This window comes from Artemia sp. Qi Xiang Cuo, chromosome 20 (genome assembly GCF_049724085.1).
Source record: "Artemia sp. Qi Xiang Cuo chromosome 20, ASM4972408v1, whole genome shotgun sequence".
Taxonomy (NCBI): domain Eukaryota; kingdom Metazoa; phylum Arthropoda; class Branchiopoda; order Anostraca; family Artemiidae; genus Artemia; species Artemia sp. Qi Xiang Cuo.
Genome location: NC_142813.1, coordinates 38,165,723 through 38,186,921, shown reverse-complemented (window position 1 = coordinate 38,186,921; position 21,199 = coordinate 38,165,723). Strand labels below are relative to the sequence as shown.

Below are 21,199 nucleotides of genomic sequence, written 5' to 3'. Positions count from 1 at the left end.
ATCTGCCAGTAAGACAAATAATCTAACTGGACTAAAGAAAACATTTATCTCTTTTTTCTTCTTTAACCTTTGATTACGGCAGGTTGCTATTTATGTTTCGGACATGGACATGTATGTATTAAATATTTCTAACATAAAACAAAACTAAGCGATCCAAGCAAGTACGAGTCTAAGCGTCGAGGCAGAAAATATATTTTAAATAATCATCTAGACAAAACTCAAGCTTTTGCAAATACAGCTATGAATTAAATCTTCAGAAACTTTGATTTAGATATTGCTAACCTTATTGAATGGTTACACCTGTTAAGCTTACTGTAAAGCTTCAAACTTTTATTGAAGATTAAATAAAAAAAACAAGTTTTTTTAACTGAAAGTAAGGAACAACATTAAATCTTACAACGCACAGGCAGCAGGCTGTATATGAACGGGACTGTCCTATTCACACTACCATGTTCTTTATAATGAAGTTTTTTATTTTTTGAAAAAATCAAGTTATGAGACAGAGTCAAATTTTAGCGTATAGAATAAGGCGTTGATGAGGGGACAGCCCCTTTCATATACAGAATAATTTCTGTTCGATTTAAGTTTTAATGTCGCTCCTTACTTTCAGTTTAAAAAAATTGTTTTTTTTATTTAATTTCTGATCGTTTTTTAGTTAATGCAACTTTTATTTTGACTCACCGTCATTGAATAAGTAAACAAAATTTGCCTAAAAATTTTACTTTTCTTTTGCTAAATGGATGTCTCTAAATTTGGTTATGACGTAATTTACAAATTAACTTATGTAACTAACTTCTATATTCGTATATTTTTCTTCTAGCAAAAAATACAAAGTTGAAGATTTTTGCAGATATGAGCTTGAAACCTATGTAATAGGGTTTTCTGATACGCTGAATCTGACGGTGTGATTTTCATTAAAATTCTTTCACCTGTAGGGGATGTTTCCCCTCTCTTTAAAAAATCGGGTAAATTTTCTCAGGCTCGTGGCCTTTGATGAGTAATACTAAACTTAATAAAATTTATATATTTAGAATCAGCATTATAAACCCATTCTTTTGATACATTTATTGACATCAAAATTCCGTTTTTAAAAGTTTCGATCACTATTGAGCCGTATCGCTTGTTTTTTTATTGTTTTTTTTTTATTACGTATATGTTATTACGTATATGAGGGGGTTCTCCCCATAGTCAATACCTCGCTCTTTACGTTAAAAGTTAAAAACAAATTTAATTCACAAGCCCCTGAATCACAAAGGCCATTTAGTTAGAATAGATAGCTCTTTTGAAAGCACTAAAAAAACTGTAGCGTAAAGAGCGAGGTATTGAATTGGGGGAGACCCCCCTCATATATGTTATAATTTCTGTTCGTTTTAAGTTCTAATGTTGCTTATTATTTTCAGTTGAAAAAACTTGCTTTTTTTTAATTTAATTTCTGATGGTTTTTTAAATAATGCTTGGAAATCCGGCGCTCCCTTCATAGAAATGTCCCCTACGCCAAAGAAACTACCTCCACGGAAAGATTTTCCTGAGTAACTCCCTCCTCCAGAAAAAAATCCTTCCTGAAAATGTCTGTATACTTCCCAATAACCAATAAATAATGCTGGCAAGTCTGGCGCCCCCTTCATGGCAATTTCCCTTCCCCCATGAAAACTTCCTTCATGGACAGATCCTCCAACATAACCCCCGACCCCCCCTCACTACCAGGAAAAATATCCCCTGAAAACGTCTGTATACTTCCCAATAACCAATACTAGGCTATATGTTAACATTGGGTAAAGTTCATAACTTTCAGCCCTCCCCCGGGGACTTCGGTGGATTAAGTCATCCTAAAAGACATATTTATCATATTTTCGACCATGCTGAACAAAATGGATATATCAAAATTTTGATCGGATGACTTTGGGAAAAAATGACCGTGGGAGGGGGCCTAGTTGCCCTCCATTTTTTTGGTCACTTAAAAGATGCACTAGAAATTTTAAATTTCGTTCGAATGGGCCCTTCCATGATATTCTAGGACTAAAGGGTTGATACGATCACCCCTGGGAAAAAAAAAAAAAAAAAAAACAAATGACAACCCATACGTGTTCTTTCTTATGGCAAAAAATACAAAATTACAAATTTTTTTAGATAGGAGCTTGAAACCTCTATAGTAGGGTTCTCTGATACGCTGAATATGATGGTGCGATTTTCATTAAAGTTCTATAACTTTTAGGGGGTCTTTCCCCCTATTTTTGAAAATCAGTCAAATTTTCTCAGGCACGTAACTTTTGATGGGTAGCACTGAACTTGATGAAAGTTATATATTTGAAATCAGCATTGAAATCTGATTCTTTTGATGTATCTATTGGTATCAAAAACCCGTTTTCTAGAGTTTCGGTTACCATTGAGCTGGGTCGCTCCTTACTTACAGTTCGTTACCACGAACTGTTTGATAATCATGAATTCATTCAGACACTATCTCCAAGGGAGGAAAGGGATTATGTAGTTTTAGTTGATAAATAGTAGAGTTAGTTTGTCATTCGTTTTTCAAACAGTTTGTGGTAATGAACGGTAAATAAGGAGCGACGCTGCTCAATAATAGCCGAAACTCTAAGAAACAGAGTCTTGGTAACAATATATAGATTAAAAGAATTATTTCTCCTGCTGATTCAAAGTATATAAAATTCATTAAGCTTAATGATTCCTATCAAAAATTACGAGCCTGAGAAAGTTTGCCCAGTTTTTGAAAAAGTTGAGAAACACCCCCAAAACGTCAAGTGATCTTAATGCAAATCACAACATCAGATTCAGCATATTAGAGAACGCTACTGAAGAGGTTTCAAAATTCTATATATAATTAAATTTAAAAACAAACAAGTTTTTTCAACTGAAAGTAAGGAGCAACACTAAAACCTAAAGTGAACAAAATTATTATGTATATAAAAAGGGTTGTCCCTTCCTCAACACCTCGCTCTTTACGCTAAAGTTTTTTAGCACTTTTAAAAAAGCGTCTTATTGTTCTAATTAAACGGCTCTTGTGTTTCAGGAGTCATATTAAATAATTGGGGCAAAATTCAAACTTTAGCGTAAAGAGCGAGGTGTTGAGGTGGGGTCAACCCTCTTTACGTACGCAATAATTTCTGTTCGTTTTAAGTTTTAATGTTGCTTCTTACTTTAAGTTGAAAAAGCTTCTTTTTTTTAGTTTAATTTTTGATTTTTTTTTAAATAATGCCGTGAAATCTGACCCCACTTCCACGGAAAAACCCCATTCCCACGGAAATTTTCTCTAGACAATTCAATCCTGGTGAAAATTTACCTTGGATAATTACTCTCAGCCACTCCTCATGTAAAATTTAGACGGAAAAGAGAAAGAAAGACATATAAAAAGAATTTTGTATGAGAATTCTGACAAATTCCCCCAAAGCATAATTTGCTCTGACAAGTTCACTCTCTGGAAACTCCCATCCCCATGGCAAGTCCCTCCTATGGAAAAACCTCAAGCAGAAAATTGCCCCCCCCCCCCACCCAAAAATGTATTACTACATCCTAATAACAAATACAATGCGCAAACAAAAGCCAAATTTTATAACTTAAAGACCTTTCCCCGGGGGGGGGGGGTCATGATATACCAAAAGGCATAGCTATTGGGCTTTTCAACTATGATGAACAAATGGCTATCTCAAAATTTTGATCGAACCATTTTGAGAAAAAAGGGGTGGGGGAGGGGCCCTAGTTGCCCTCCAATTAGTTTGGTCACTTAAAAAGAGTAATAGAACTTTTTATCTCCGTTCAAATGAGCCCTCTCGACATATTCTAGGACCACTGGGTTGATACTATCAAAAAAAAAAAAAAAAAAAAAAAAAAAAAAAAAAAAATGCCATCGATGCCATCTATGTTATATACAGAGTTATTGTAGCTGAGTTTGCATCTTTGCCCTTAATGGGATAAAGATTCTGCATTACCTTGAGGTTATTTCCATATAGATTTCTACAATCTAATTCTAGATTTTGAGTTGAGTAGTATTTGAGGGACCTTCTATAATTCCTAGTATAGGTATTTCTCTCTGGGTATTCTCACCAGCACCATCTTCTTTTTTTTCTTATATAGACTAGCTCGCCATTTATTCTGCTATTTTCATATAGCGCCATCTTTTTTTGCCATCACTGTTTCTTCTGAAAAAGTGAAGTTACATAGTTGACAAATATTAAATAGCTGCCAAATTTAGACAGCATATTTTGCCCTTTTCGGCGATATAATTCGGGCTACATTTTTCGGAGATAGCCTGTGCAGAAGTGAGCAACAACGAATATTTAAGAGGCCGTACAGTACTAGCGGGATTTTTTATCCTTAAACTGCTGAGATAAGGTGATTCGTGTGTTGCACTTCCCACGGGTCTTATCTACCGCTAAATCTTTAAAGCCTTAATTGCTCTCGGATTTCGTAATAATCATTCCGTAGCAAAATTGCGAGCGTGAAGCTTGTGTTAAATGCTGTACTGAACTTTGTTGAGCGGGCGATGAAGGCTGGAAACCCGATAGACAGTATTGTCAAAAGTGCGGTTTCACATTTCTCCGATGCGGATATATTGGAAGTGAAAAAGGTGATTTGGGATGAAGCCGAATATGCGACGAGAGTGACTGCAAGAGACAACAGTTCGGATAATGTCATTGACATAATGTAAGTTTTTAAGCTGTGTGACGAAAAAAACATTTCGCTCCCGCGGTTCGTATTATACCAACCTGATGACGTACCGATTATTCCAGGTAAAATAAGTGCAACTTTGACGAGAAAAGTGGGAAAGCTATGCCGAAAGTTCGACAGTTTTGTCGAGTCTGAGTACCAGCTGCGCAATCACTATCACTCACGCGAGAACAACGGAAAGCATAAACAGACTTACGCCGTGGTTCTCAAGAATCTGCCCCAAGGACTGACTGATCCCGAATCACGGAAAGACTCTTTAAATTGACTTTGCGGACAGACAAGCAGTGACATCGTCGAACTGAGGCCTCGTAAGAGTGCTTGGAGCGTTCTCGTGAAAGACAAAGCGACCGCCGATTCCATTGCAGAGGCTATTACCAGTACCGATAATTCCGTTGTCGCGAGAGTAAAAAGCCCCTCTTTCTTCGGGATAATTCGCCACGTCCCTGCTAGTATTTCAGAAGAGGACTTACGAAGTTTAGTGTCGAAATGTGTCGAAGCTTCTGGAATAGGCAAAAACCAGGTCATTCAAATTGAAGTTTGATTCGCGTGAAGACCTACAAAGTGCAATCAAGTCTCCCCCCGTGATTGGGTATGAGCGGCTGCCGATTCACGAATACAAATTTATGCTAATCCAGTGCTACAAGTGTCAATGCTTCGGCGAGGTAGCAAAGGCATTTCCAAATCCGCCAAAGTGCTCCCGTTGCGCTGGTAAACACTCCAGCTCAAAGGACAATCCCTGCCAGAACCCCCTCAAATGTGCTCTATGTGGTTCGGCAAACCATCCCTGTTACAGTTTGTAATGCCCTGAAGCACAGAAAGCGTTAAAACAATGAATAATCTTGAACTTAAAGTTGTATCATGGAACATGAATGGTGGAGTTCTGGCTAAACTACCTCTGGTTGAGCAATTAGTACAAGAATATGACGTAGTATGTTTACAGGAGCCCTTCCTTACAGCAGAATGAATTCAACTTTTTGAGGTCAATGACTGCTCCAGCGTATTCAGTATTCCTGCAAAGCGTTCTGGCATAGGCATACCCTCTTGTGGCATTTCGAAAATGGTGCGTAGAAATCTTTTACCTTTCGTTTACAAGCAGTCTGAATTCTTCGTCGGTGTCCGAATTGCTGATACAGCCCTATTCTGTGTATATATGCCCACGGATTATCGTGACGATGAATCTGATGCAAGATTCAATGTTGCTTTTGGACAGATTTGTGGAGCAGTTGACGGATGTGTTACGCAAAAACTGTCATGCATTGTAACCGGAGACATGAACTGTAACCTGTGCGACAACAGGCCAAGAACTCAGGTTCTGGTTGCTGCCTTTGAAAGTCTCCGTGTACTTGAAAATGACCTGGACTACACGTATGTACACAACTCAGGCTCTTTAGCATCCCTTGACTGAATAAAGTGTTCTGCAGATGTAGAGATAAACGGAAAATATAGAGTCAAAGTAAGCATCTTTGCTTCCAACCACATACCCACCTTGAATGTGGTTATTGTTACTAATAAGCCTACTCGCCCGATGTCCGTCACCGTAAATGGGTGGTAAAATCTGAGTGGGGAAAAGCCGACTCTGCGCTTTTCAAGTCCGTGTATGATAATATACTTGAAAAGATAAAGGTCCCATTTCAACTGCTTCAACAACGTTCGCCTGTTCCTGATAATGAGAAGCAGATACTCCTGAACAATCACTGTGCAGAAATTACACATGCCCTACGCTGTGCCGAAAAGGCTGCAGTTCCGACATGAAAAGTTCGAATCGGAAGTGAAAATCCACAGTGGTCTTAGAATGTACAGTTGTCCGAGTCTTGTAGTCGATCTAAATTCTGGTATACACTATGGAACGAGTGCGGGCGCCCTCGTCAAGGTGTCTTGAATGATATCAGGCTATATACTAAGCAAAAGTTTGCCAAGACCCTTGCTAAAAGCCGAACCGACTTAATGGACCAGAATTGCAAAATGCTTGAAGGTGATCCAAATGCAGTCTGGAAGTATATTAAAAAGAAAAGGAGTCCGAAATCTTGCAAAGAAGAAATTTTGCCAAGTGAAAGTGATTGGAATAAATATTTCACCGACGAATTCTCACCGCCAAACAAGGCTCTCGAGGAAGAGTTCGAAAAAGAGCTCGACTCCCTCCTAGCGTCAAATGAACGAAGTGTTGGGTTCGTTGTTACTGTCTCTAGTATCCGTCATATGCTATCTAAACTGAAAAAGAAGTATTCTCAAGGTGATGATAATATTTTTGGAATGCATCTGGCTATTGGGGGTGACAGTGTGTTAAATCACCTTGCTCTTATGTACCAGATGATCTTTACCTGCGGTCTGGTCCCCGATGTTTTCTGTGTTGGCGTCGTTACACCAGTTTCCAAAAAAGGGAATGATCCCAGGAACTGTTCATCATACCGCCCCATAACTGTTTCGCCAGTATTCTGCAAACTCATGGAAATGCTTGTTTTTGGTGACCTAAGTGAAGCTTGTTATACTCCCGATTCGCGATTCGGGTTTAAGAGTGGTACTAGTCGCGAGCATGTTCATTTGTTGATAGCTAATCTTTTGCTCAGTGCTCACGATAATAAGGATACACTTGTTCTAGCAAGCCACAATGTACGTAGAGCATTTGACTCCGGTATCCATGCACATATACTTAGTTCTGCTTGTAAACGCGGAGTTGACCGTTCGGTTGTCGTTGTATGGAGGAGCATGTATAGGAGACTGAGAGGGAAGATTAAAGTCCCCACTCATCGTGGTATGGTGGTATCCACCGTAGTTATACCTGTCCGTAAAGGTATCCGGCAAGGCTCCATTACTTCCCTCCCCTATACAACAACAGTATTATCGTCCTTCAAGAATCTGCCAAAACGTGCTGCATATATCTAGGTATAGACGTGTCTCTCATCAATTACGCTGATGATATACTTAATGCAAGTAGGTCTGTTTCAAGGGTTGAGGATAACTACAATATATTGAGTGATGAATATGCTAAGATTAGGCTAGCTTTTAACGCTGCCAAAAGTGAAGTAGTTGTTTTTTGTCGCAACGCGAAAGATTCGACCCCGATTAGCGTGCTCCTAGGTGACACTGCGGTGAGCTCAAAGCCATCTCTCACTTACCTTGGACTGCCGATCGCTTCAGATCTGCGGTCTACTCGTGAAGCACTGGTTGAGCATTTTTCAGAAAAGGCACGCAAAGCATACGGACTACTCTTGCCCTGCAAACGTATGTATAACCGCCATATACTCGGAAGGCTTTATTCCGTGTTTGTTATCCCGCATGTTCTGTCACTCTCGCCGTTTTGGTCTCTTTTCACCGAATCAGATAAGCGCTCAGTCCGTCGGGTTTACTATAAGTATGCAAAATATCTGTTAAGTGTTACGCCATGGGAGAGAAATTCAAGAGTTTCAAAAAATTACAGCGTTGCGGACCCGACTACTGCAGCTACTGAGTGAATCGTCCGATTTCGGCGTTCGCTCAATCCTGATCATGATATGTACCGAGCTATCGTAGGCTAGTTTGATTACGAGTTTAGTATGCTTATATAGATTGTTATTGAAGTCTTGTTGTTTCTCTTATTGCGTTTTCTTTTTCTCTTTTTTTTTCTTTTTTTCATTACTCCGTTGTGTAACCTTGTGTTATTTATGATGGGAAATAAAAACCATTCATTCATACTATCACAAACAAACATTTCTATGCCAGATTTTTCAGCATTTTTTAAAAAATGATCAGAAATTAAATAAAAAAAACAAGTGTTTTCAACTGAAAGTAAGGAGTAACATTAAAACTTAAAACAAACGGAAATTATTCCGTATATGAAAGGGGCGGTCCCCTCCTCCACGCCTCGCGCTTTTCGCGAAAGTTTTTATTGTTTGAAAAAAACTAAAGTTGCGAGACAGAGTCAAAGTTTAGCGCTAAGAGCGAGTTGCTGAGAAGGGGACCGCCCCTTTCATATACGGAATGATTTCTGTTTGTTTTAAGTTTTAATGTTGCTCCTTACTTTCAGTTGAAAAAACTTGTTTTTTTTATTTAATTTCTGATCATTTTTTTAAGTAATGCTGGGATATCTGGCGCTGCCTTCATAGAAATGTCCCTTCCCCCAAGGAAAAATCCTCCATGGAAAAATTCTCCCCCGTAACACACTCCTTCGACCCCCCCAACCACAAAAAAATATCTTCTGAAATCGTCTGTATACTTCTCATTAACCAATACTCTATGCGAACAATGGGCAAAGTTCATAACTTGCAGCCCTTCCCCCGAGAACTGGGGGGCATTAAGTTATCCTCAAAGAAATATTTATTAAATTTTAGACTATACTGAGCAAAATGGCTATCTCAAAATTTAGATTAGGTGACTTCGGGAGAAAAATTAGCCTGGCAGGGGGCCAAGTTGCCCTCCAATTTTTTTGGTCACTTAAAAAGGGAACTAGAACTTCTAATTTTCGTTTGAATGAGCCCTCTCAAATATATTCTAGGACTACTGTATCGATACAATAAAAACAAATAAACTGAAAAAAAAACAAATAAACACGCATCCATGATCTTTCTTCTGGCAAAAGATACAAAATTCCGCATTTTTGCAGGTAGGAACTTGAAACTTCTATAGTAGGGTTCTCTGATACGCTGAATCTGATGGTGTGATTTCCATTAACGTTCTATGACCTTTAGGGGTTGTTTCCACCTTTTTCGAAAATAAAACAAATTTCCTCAGGCGCGTAACTTTTGATGGGAAATCGGAATCAGCATAAAAATCCGATTCGTTTTTTAGAGTGTCGTTTGCTATTGATTCGGGTCACACCTTGCTTATAGTTCGTTACCTGTTTGAAAACGTGGAATTTTGTATTTCTGCCAGTTCGTTACTGTTTGAAAATGTGGAATTTTGTATTTTTGCCAGAAGAAAGATCACGGATGCGTGTTTATTTGTTTTTGTTGTTGTTTTTTTTTCCCGAGGTGTGATCGTATTGACCCAGCGGTCTTAGAATATCACGGGAGGGCTCATTCGAACAGAAATTAAAAGTCTTAGTACCTTTCTAAGTGACAAAAAAATAGAGGGCAACTAGGCCCCCTCCCACGCTCATTTTTTCCCAAAGTCACCCGATCAAAATTTTGAGATAGCCATTTTGTTAAGCTTGGTCGAAAAAAACAATAGCTATGTCTTCGAGGATGACTTAATCCCACACTGTCCTCGGGCGAAGGTCTGCAAGTTATGAACTTTGTCCAATGTTTACATTTAGTATTGGTTATTGGGAAGTATACAGAAGATTTCAGGAGGATTTCTTCTGATAGTTGGGGGGGGGGTCGGGGATTACGTGGAAGGATCTTTCCATGGTGGTAATTTTCATGGAGGAAGGGACATTGCTATGAAGGGGGCGTCGGATTTCCCAGCGTTATTTAAAAAATGATCAGAAATTAAATATAAAAAAAAGAATTTTTTCAACTGAACGTAAGGTGCAACATCGAAACTTATAACGAACAGAGATTATTACATATATGATTGGGTTCGCCCCTAGTCAATATCTCGCTCTTTACGCTAATCTTTGTTTATTACTTTCAAAAGAGCTATCTATTCTAACTAAACGGCCTTTGTGATACAGGGATTTGTGATTCGAACAAAATTGGAAATTGCGTAAAGAGTGAGGTATTGACTAGGGGGTGAGCCCCCTCATATACGTGAAAATTTCTGTTCGCTTTAAGCTTTAATGTTGCTCCTTACTTTCAGTCGAAAAAACTTGTTTTTTTTATTTAATCTTGTAAAGATTGCTGATATATATATATATTTTTTTTTCTTTGCGTGTGTATACAAGGCTTCATTTTTTACTTTAATTGCACTTATGTTTCTTTATAGTCTAGCCAACAACGTCAACTCACTTACACTGTTTGTTTATTTTTTTTTGCGCCAAAACTTGAACAACGGGAGCAATTTGAAACAGTTGAGAATCGTTTTCCTAGAAAAAATGAGTCAATAGGTTTTGTTGGTTTATTTACTTAATATTTTTCCTGGAGATAGGTTGATTGATTGTTAACTGTTCCTAACATTTGATCATTAATTAGACGGAGAAATTTGAAAATAAGCTGCCCTTTTCGATATGTGAAAAGGAAATTTTGACTGGGAACGAGGTCGATTACGGTTCTCGGCTTTTACCGTGTGATTGTCCGCGTAGGTATAGCAAGTAGCCTACCTGGCAAAAATTACTTTCTTAGAATCTAAAATGTAAGGGAAATAATTACATAGTTCTGTTTCTGTTTCAGTTTTGTTTCTGTTAAATTTTTTCAGAATTTTGTCTTTATATTTACTGTAAATAAGTGTTGTAGTTAAGAGCAGCTCTCGTCCGTTGCTGAAAAAAACTCATCTTTTAATAAACTAACAAGAAGAAAATGAATACTTTGGCTGCTGATTCTTGAATCCTATTTCCCGTTTCTATTAGAATCGGAAATTATAAACCTGTAATGAAAAAGATAATTGCAAACGGTCGTTATAACATACAATAAATAAGTAGAGACTGTCGTCAATTTTATTCAGGACTTCTAAAAGACAAATTTTTATAACAACATACATATTTAAAACGAATTAATCTGTTTTTGCCGATTCCAAATACGACAGATTCATTGGCTTTTAATTTGCCTTTCAAGAGTTTTTGGTGTATGAAATATTTTCTAATTTTATAAGAAAGGTGACATATTCCCAAAGAGGAATAAAACCTTATAAAATTACACTACCGAATTAAGAATGCCTGGGATTCCTAGAGGACAGATTTGAAGTCCCCGTTTTAAACTATCAAGGAAAGTTTTATGGAAGAAAATTTTTAATTTTAGACATTTTTAGTTTTTTTGGCTTCCTATTCATTATATTTAAGCAACCTCAAGTGTTTTTTTTTCAGCTTTTTTTCCACTTCTAGTTTATTAGCCTTCACATTTTTTTTCCATAATGATTTTCTTTTCTTTAGGCCTTATCAATTTTAATTTTTTCAAATACTTTTGAAATGAAAATTGCGGCATTAAATTCTACGACGTCAAGAAAGAAAATGCCGTATTGACATTTTGACTGACTAATTCAGACATTTAAAATTAGACTTACATAGGAGTTTCAGAAACTCATCTCCTAGGGCTAGGAAACATGATATTGTGTGAAATGGTAGGAAGGATGATATTCAGACTCAGGGACCAGGGTTCATGGTCAATAAGGAAGCGTGTAAGTATTTCCTAGGTTGGGAAAATATTAATAATGGAATTCTAGTTGTTCACTATGTGACAAAAACTGCAAAGTATTAGTCAGGGGGGTATTTTCCCTTTTAGAACCGAAAGTAGTGACTCAGATAAATTTTCATACAGTTGCGGGGGCAAGTAAACAGATCCCAAGTAAAAGCATGATTTGCAAGAATTCTGAGTTCTAAGCCACTCTTTAGAATGTTGTGCAAAAGGCCGGATTTAAATCTTTGACACCTCTAGGCCAAAGCAATTTTTTGGGGGAGACATATCTGAAAATTCGGGGATAGTGGAAGCCCTGAATAGATGGCAACTGATGTGTGATGAGCCAAAAGTAATGCAAGAGAGAGGTGACACCGAGCTCTCAGCTGCCATTCTGAGGAGACATCTGACAGTTTATAAACGGCTACGGAATTCCTATGTTGTTTTAAATTCACTTTTCTGCGAATAGACGGCGCAGGACTAAATTACACCTGGCACATTGACGATAAATCACATCAGTCCAGTTTTTGGTAAGGAAAAAGGCCGCTCAGTGTCTATTCACCCCTCGGCATTGTGCGCCCCTAGGTCCGGGCCTACTGGGCATATGCGTAAATCCTGGCCTGGTTGTGAAGTGAATTTTAATTACCTTCTTCTTTCTTCTATGCCTATGACGCTAGAACAGTTGGATTCAGCGATGTCCCCATAATGTCCATGATGTCATTGCTTGTCCACATACTTGTCTACTACGTTTGTTCGAAGTTGACTTCATTTTCTTCTAAAATATCATGAAATGTAATTTATTCTGTAAACTACCTAGATTTCCTTTATTTTTCCGGAAAGACATATTTTCAGCAATGCTCCTTTCTTGAATGCAGGCAAATGACATTTAATAAATGCAGTTTATCCAAAATTTCGTGAGAAAGATTTTACCAATATTAGAGGAACGGAGCAAATATTCGTATATTGCTGTTTTAAGTCCAGGTTAACTAAAGCCGCTTGGAATAGCATTATTAACAAACCCTTATATTCCTAATCTCTAGGCTAGTGGTTCCTTCTACAATATTAACATATAAAATGCGGTACATCTCATTTTCTAGGATATCTAAAAGGAATGGAACTTTCTCTTTCTCAGTCTTGGAACTTGAATTCATAATTTCAAGTTCCCAATTCATAATTTCCTCTTCAGCATAAAAACAAATAAAAAAATCGTTGCGTAAGCGAAGATTGCATCATATGCAAAATATATTGTTTTAACATTTTACCCCAAATTACAAAATGTCACTCTAAGTTTAGGAATCACTGTTTTAAGCTGGATTCACTGAACATAATTACTTTCTACAATCATTTGAAAAAAAAACTTGATAAGCTCAATAGTACTGAGACTCTAAAATTCGGAATTTTGATACCAATAGATATATAAAAAAAATCGGATTTTTATGCTGCCATTGCAATTAAACCACCGTGTAACTGAACCCGAAGCAACTGAACCACTGTAACTGAACCACCGTGCAACTGAACCCCCGTGCAACGGAACCACCGTGCAGCTGAACCATCATGCAACTGAACCACCGTGCAACTGAACCCCCGTGCAACTAAACCCCCGTGTAACTGAACCTTCGTGCAACTTAACCCCATTTAACTGAGCCGTCGTGCAACTCAACGCCGTGCAACTCAACCCGATTTAACTAAACCCCTGTGTAACTGAACCCCCGTGCAACTGAACCCCCGTGCAACTGAAGCACCTTGCAACTGAATCACCGTGCAACCGAATCACCATGCAACTGAACCACCGTGCATCTGAACCACCGTGCATCTGAACCACCGTGCAACTGAACCCTCGTATAACTGAACTCTCGTGCAACTCAATCACCGTACTTAGATTGTGTAAAATACAAATTAGAATCTCTACATGTTCAACCTTCTGGGAATTGTTTACTTTTTAAAGTCATAATGTAAATGACTGCCAAGATGATTAATAAAAAAGCTATGTTTTGTTGTCACAAAACAAAGAAAATCGGACGTCACAAACTCTTAAAGCCATACTTATATCTCCTGTTTTTAAGTCTGTTAATGGGGTTTCCCTTCGCCCTGTCACTGTCTACGGGTCTAGGCGTTTACCCCCCTCTTCTTCCAAGGAAAACCCTCCCCTGAAAAATACCCCCTCGCGGAAAATATTCCAAATTGGAATATTTTAGTTGGGTTCTGTTATTTTTTAGTTAAGCTGAGAAGTGCTAAGGAAATTGAAAAAGAAGAATTTATTTGTAATTCTTGCCCCCCCCCACCTTTTGTTCAAAAATATTTTTAATGGAAAATCCTCCAAAAACTCTCACTCTCCCCCCTCCCCCCGAAAAATATCTGTACGTTTCCCAATAACAAACCTATCTGTAAGGAATGGACAAATTACAAAACTTGAAATGGTACTTCTGCAATGGGGCTCTCTGATTGTTTTGTAGCTAGGGAGAGAGAGAGAGATAACTCAAAGGTTGCATTTTAGTGCCAAAACATCTCAACTGTCATTGAGCCGGATAAATAGAGAATTAGCTCTAAGGAAGAGACGAGAGGAGTATGGAGGTAGAAATTACTTATAATCCCCAGGCAGTTCTAGTCTTTTTTATAAGTCGAAATGACTGGATACCAACCAACCGCAAGGGGTATTTTTCGAGGGGAGATTTTTCACTGGGAGGTATTTTCCAGGGGGGGGCTTATTTTACGTGAGGTGGTATTTCCCAGAGGTATTTTACAAAGGGGGTGTTTTTACCGGGGGGGGGGGCTGGTTGTTCTCGAATCCCTTTTACTTTTAAAGAGGGCACTAAAACTTTCAATTTTCAATCAAACAATAAAACGTGATTAATAAACATGATTAACAAAACCCCCAGAGTCCTCGGGTGATGTAGGTCCTACAAGGGATGTAGGCTGTTGCAAGTTGCCCATTGTTAAAATTTAAGGATTTTATAGAAGGGATGGTCGTACAAACTTTAGAAAAGGCTCATTCGATTGGAAATTGAAATTGCAAGTTTCATTTTGAAAAATCAAAGGTAATCAGAGGACAAGGTCAAATAACCATGCCCCTGGGGTTAACAACCCCACCAGCAGCTCCCGGAGCAAGGGCTGTAATTAAGCTAGTTACTCAATGTTAACAATTAAGGTTTTTATGGAAAATACTTTTGTATGAACTTGGGGGTGGGGGTGGGGTGGTGCTCATTCGATTGCAAATCAAAAGTTCCAGTGCATTCTTTAAGAGTTGAAAGTGATTGAGGGGCTTCCACCCCACCATCTTTTTTCACCAAATATATCCAGTTGATTTTTTTGAGATGACCATATTATTTAAAACAGATCAAAGGTTAAATAACTATGCCTCCAGGGTTCACAACCCCTAGCCCCTGGTACAAGGGCTGTAAGTTATGGAAGTTTCCTATTGCTAACATGCAAAATGTTTTTCTTTTCTTTTTTTTTAATCAAGAAGAGAGGGCATGTTTGACTCTATAATTACAACAAAAGCATGGAGCATTAAGGTTCAACCTTAGGGGAATGTCAAGAAGAATGCCAGACACAATCAAGAGATATTTTTCCCTTTATTGGTTGTGAAAAGGAAAAACCTGCAATATCTACAATGGCTGATGGTATCAGCCATCCCATTGTTCGAAAAATGTTTGGGAGCATCTTCAACTAAATCAAGAGATACTTTGTGCATCCTGTTTTAATAGACGACGTATCTGCAATGTGTCGAAAATAGCTTAGGGTATGAAATTTAAACTTTCTGGGCATGTTGAAGGAATTTTGAAAAAAAAAGGTCGGAGTGCAGCCAGTCCCCCCTGTATCCTTTTTAGATACAATCTCCTCAAAGATATTTGATCAAAATTTGTTATCTAGATTGACAAAGGTCAAATATTTTAAACACATATGTTTATTACTTAGCGCCCAGAAAGGTCTGATTCATCTGAAAAAAAGAGACATAAAATCAGCTTTAATGGTTTGTGACATCGGATCTTCTTTATTTTTGAAAAAATATACAACAAACAACTTCAACAAGAAACAAACAATTCCAACAAGGTTAAACATGTAAAAATTCTAATTTGTGTTTTACCCTATTATATTGCCTCATATTTTTAGACTACTGAAAACGTGAGTTCAGTGGTTCAGTTGCAGGATGGTTCACTTACACGAGGGTTCAGTTGCACGGTGGTTCAGTTGCACGGTGGTTCAATTCCATAATGTTTCAGTTGCACGGTGGTTCAGTTGCATGGTGGTTCAGTTGCACGGGGGTTCACTTACACGGGGGTTTAGTTATATGGGGGTTCATCTAAATGGGGTTGAGTTGCATGGGGGTTTAGTTGCACGAGGTTATAGTTAAATGAGATTCATCAGTTGCCTGCTGGTTCAGTTACACGAGGGTTCAGTTACACAGGGGTTCGGTTATACAGGGGTTCAGTTGCAAGGTTGTTCAGTTACACGGTGGTTCAGTTACAGGGGCTCAGTTGCTTGTGGTTCAGTTACACGGTGGTTCAGTTTGACGCACACCATTTCAAATAAATGCATTTCAATAAGTTTATTCTTACCCATCAAAGGTTACGAGTCTGAGAAAATTTTCCTGATTTTCGAGAAAGGGGGAAACAACCCCTAAAATTCAAGTGATCTTAATGGACCTCACGCCATCAGATTCAGCGTATCGAAGAACCCTACTAGATTGGTTTCAAGCTCCCATCTGCAAAAATGTGGAATTTTGTATTTTTTGCCAGAAGTAAGACCACGAATGCTTGTTTATTTGTTTTTTTTTTGCTTTTTTTCCCAGGGTTGATAGTATCGACTCAGTGGTCCTAGAATATCGGGGTAGGGCTTATTCGAATTGAAATTAATAGTTCTAGTTCCCTTTTTAAGTGAACAAAAAATTAGAGGGCAACTAGGCCCCCTCCTCTGCCTCTTTTTTCCCAAAATCGTCCAATAAAAATTCTGAGATAGCCATTTTGTAAATCACAGTGGAAATGCCCAATAACTATGCCATTGGGTATAGCTTGACCCCCCATTGCCCCAGGAAAAAGGTTTTTAAGTTATAAAATTTGCCCATTGTTTGCGCATAGTATTTGTTGTTGGGGTGTAGGCATACATTTTCGGATGGGGAGGGGGGCAATTTTGTGTTGGGGGGTTTTCAACGGGGGAAATTTTCATGGGGAGGGAAGTTTCAAGGGAGTGAACTTGTCAAGGGAAATTATATACTGGGGGAATTTGCCAGGATTTTTATACAAAATTCTTTCTTATGTCTTGCTTTCTCTTTACCGTCTCAATTTTACGCGCAGAGTGGTTAAGAGTAATTGTCCGTGGTAAATTTTCACCGGGATTGGATTGTCTAGAGGATATTTCCGTGGGGAGGGAGTTTCTCCGTGGAGGTGGGGTCAGATTTCCTGGCATTATTTAAAAACGATCAAAGATTAAATAGAAAACAAGTTTATTTAACTGAAAGTAAGGAGCAACATTAAAACTTAAAACGAAGAGAAATTATTAGTATATAAAGGGGATTGCCCCCCTTAACGCCTCACTCTTTAAGCTAAAGTTTGAATTTTGTCCTAATTCTTCAATAATGACTCCTGAAACGCAAGGGCCGGTTAGTTAGACCCTTAAGACGCTTTTTTCAAATTACTAAAAAACTTCAGCGTAAAGAGATCTTGTTAAGGAGTGGGCAACCCCCTTTATATACGTAATTAATTTAAAAAGACTTTCAGAAAATAAGTTTTTCAAAGATAAGTAAAGGCCATTTTAAACTTAAGCTCAGCAGATACAACTACCTGTTAAAATTCAAACTGAAAACGACCAGAAATTACTATGAAAGACAAAATGAAACCCAAAACGAACAGACATAGCAAAAAACATACAACAAGTAATAATATAGATGAATAAATAGATCTTAAAGAGAGTAATGCTTAGATTGAATATGAAAATCAAGCTTAAAACGAAAACAAATATTTTGCTATTGAAGTATAAATGGAACTTAAAACGAACAGAAGTTAAATAAACTATCAATGCAAACAAACATACAATAGATATTAATGTAAATGAATAAATAAATCTTAAAACGAGTGAAACTTAAATTGAATATGCAAATCAAGCTTGAAATGAACAAAAATTACTATAAACAAGAGTCTGGGTATCACCTCCTTCTCTCACTGTAAAAATCTAAAAGCTACTGCGTCATTGGCGCTTTACTGAAAACCAATTTTATGACAAATGTCTTCTTTTGTACTTATTATGGAAAATAAACATTAGAATTTTGAACTGATGAGCTTTCAGCAATCAGTATCATTATATATCAAATATTCAGTTTAATTTATTAGCTCCTTCTAGAGTTGTTCAAGACGAGTATAGTTTCACTACAAACAAGAGTTTGGATACTGCCTCCTTCCTTAAAAGTAAATAAAAACCAAAAGCCTACTGCGTCATTGGCGCTTAACTGAAAACGAATTATATTACAAACATTTTCTCTTCCAGTTCTTACAGCATTGAAAATAAAAATAAAAATAAAATTACAGTGAAATAGATTCTTGAACTGATGGATCTTTCAGAAATTAATATCATTATACATCAAATATTCAATTTCATGTTGTTTATACTTTCTTAGACTGTTCAAGACGCATATAGTTTTCAGTAAAGCGCCAATGACGCAGTAGGTTTTAGATTTTAACTATATTTTATCGGATGGAATTGGAGAAAAAAGGCGTGGGGTGGCTAAAGGGTGGGGGGGGGGGGCTAATGGCCCTTCGGTCTCTTTTGAACCTTTAAAAGTGAACTAGAAATTTCCGTTTTCAATCAAATGAACCCTCTCTGAAAGACATACAAGCATCCCTTCTATAAAAACCATATATATCCCCAGAGTATAACTTACAACGCCTGTCTCAGGGCTCTGGGGAGTTATGTCGACCCCGGAGGTTCAATATCTGATTTTTGAACTATTTTTAACAAAATGGTCACCTCAAATTTTTATCGGATGGGTTTATCCATCCGATAGACCCAAAGGCGTGGAGAGCTGGGGGGCTAGTTGCCCCCTGATCTTTTTTTGGCTCTGATAAAATGGACTACAACTTTTAATTTCCATTCAAAAGAGCCCTTTCTGAAGTTTATACCAGCATATCTTTGATAAGAACCATATTCGGCCCCAGGACATAGCTTACAATACCTTCCCCTCGGGCCCTTGGGGGTTGTGTCAACACCGGAATTTTTGTTCTCTGACCTTTGAACTATTTTGAAAATTGCTATCTCAAAATTTGCATCGGATGGGTTTGGGGTAAAAGGATGTGGGAGGGCCTAGGGGCCCTCTGATTTCTTTTTACTCTTAAATATTGAACTAGAACTTTCAATTGCCATTCAAATCAGTCCTCTCTGAAGTTTATACGAGCATCCCTCCCATAAGAACCATATATGCCCCCAGAGCATAACTTGCACCGCCTGCCCCCAGGCCTGGGTGGTTGTGTCGATACCGGAGTTTTTTTTATATGACCTTTAAACAATTTTTAACAAAATGTCAATCTCAAAATTTTTTTCAGATGCACTTGGGGGAAAAAGGGCGTGGGGGATAGTTGCCCTCTGATCTCTTTTTACTTTTAAAAACTGAACTAGAACTTTCAATTTCCAATCAAATGAGCCATCTCCAAACTTTATACAAGCATCCCATCCATAAGAACTATATATGCCCCAGAGTATTACTTACAATCCTGCCTCCGGGCCCTGGGAGGTTGTGTCGACCCCTGAGTTCTTATTATATGATCTTTGAACTATTTTGTACAAAATGGCTATCTCAAAGTTCTTACCAGATGGGTTTGAAGAAAAAGGGCATGGCGGGGGGGTGCCCTCTGATATCTTTTGACTCTTTAAATGTGAACTAGAACTTTCAATTTCCAATCAAATGAGCCCTCTCCGAAGTTTATACGAGCATACTTTCCATAAGAACCATATATGCCCCCAGAGCAATACTTACAACGCCTACCCCAGGCCCTGGGGGGTAGCGTCGACACAGGAGTTTTTCTTATCTGACCTTTGAATTATTTTTGTAAGAAATGGCCATACGTAATGGAGTTTTGTTATATTATTTTTGAACTGTTTTTAGCAAAATGGCATTTTTTTTCAGATGTATTTGGGGGAAAAGGGCTTGGGGGGCTAGTTGCCCTCTAATCCCTTTTGACTCTTTTGACTCTTAAAAACGGCACTAGAACTCTCGATTTCCAATCGAATGAGCCCCCTTTGAAGTTTAAACGACGAACCCTTCTATATGAAGTGCCTCTGGGAAAAAAAATGGAGAGTGGACGGAGGCTAGCTACCCTCCGATCACTTTTGACTCTTAAAGAGGGAATTACAACTTTCAATTTCCAATCAAATGAGCCCTCTATGAAGTTTATACGAGCTTCCCTCCCATAACAACCATATATACCCCCAGGGCATAAATTACAACGCCAATCCTGGGGCCCTGGAGGGCTGTGTCGACACCGGAGTTTCTGTTATCTGAACTTTGAACTATTTTTAACAAAATGTCTATCTAAAATTATTATCTCATGCATTTAGGGAGTCAAGGGGAAGGGGAAAAGTTGTCCTCCGATCTCTTTTGACTCTTAAAAAGTGAACGAGAACTTTCAATTTTCATTAAATGAACCCTCTCCGAAGTTTCTACGAGCATCCCTTCCATAAAAACCATATATGCCCCCAGAGCATTACTTACAAAGCCTGCCTCCGGGCCCTGGGGGGTTGCTTCAACGACACAGGAGTTTTTCTTATTTGACCTTTGAACTATTTTTAACGAAATTGCTATTTTAAAAACTTTATCAGATAAGCTTGGGGTAAAAAGGGTGAGGGGGGGGGGCTAGTTGCCCTTGGATATCTTTAGACTCTTGAAAAGTGAACTAGAACTTTCAATATCCAATCAAATGAACCCTCTCTGAAGTTTATACGAGCATCATTAATCATAAAGACCATATACGCCCCCAGGACAAGACTTACAATGCCTACCCCCCGGGCCCTGGGGGGTTGTGTTGACACAGGAGTTTTTGTTATCTAATTTTTGAACAATTTTTAAAAAACTGGGTATCTCAAGAATTGTAGAGGATGGGCGGATGGGTTATCGGATGGGCCAGAATTTTCAATTTCCAGTTAAATGAGCCATCTATGAAGTTTCTACGAGCATCCCTTTGTTAAGAGTCATACATGCCTTTAGGGCATAACTTAGAACCCCTTTCCCTGGGTCCTGGGGACTTGTATTGACACCGGAGTTTTTTTTATCCGACCTTTGAACTTGTTTTTTTTTTAAACTAAATATCTATCTCAACATTTTCATCCGATGAGGTTGGAAAAAGAACGCGTGGGGTGGG

General features: G+C 38.2%; 1 protein-coding gene across 8 annotated transcripts in view; it reads left to right on the top strand.

The window, feature by feature from the left end:
• hlk (hulk) overlaps positions 1-21,199 on the top strand; it is a 315,193-nt gene that overhangs the window by 32,868 nt on the left and 261,126 nt on the right. The window lies entirely within an intron of this gene.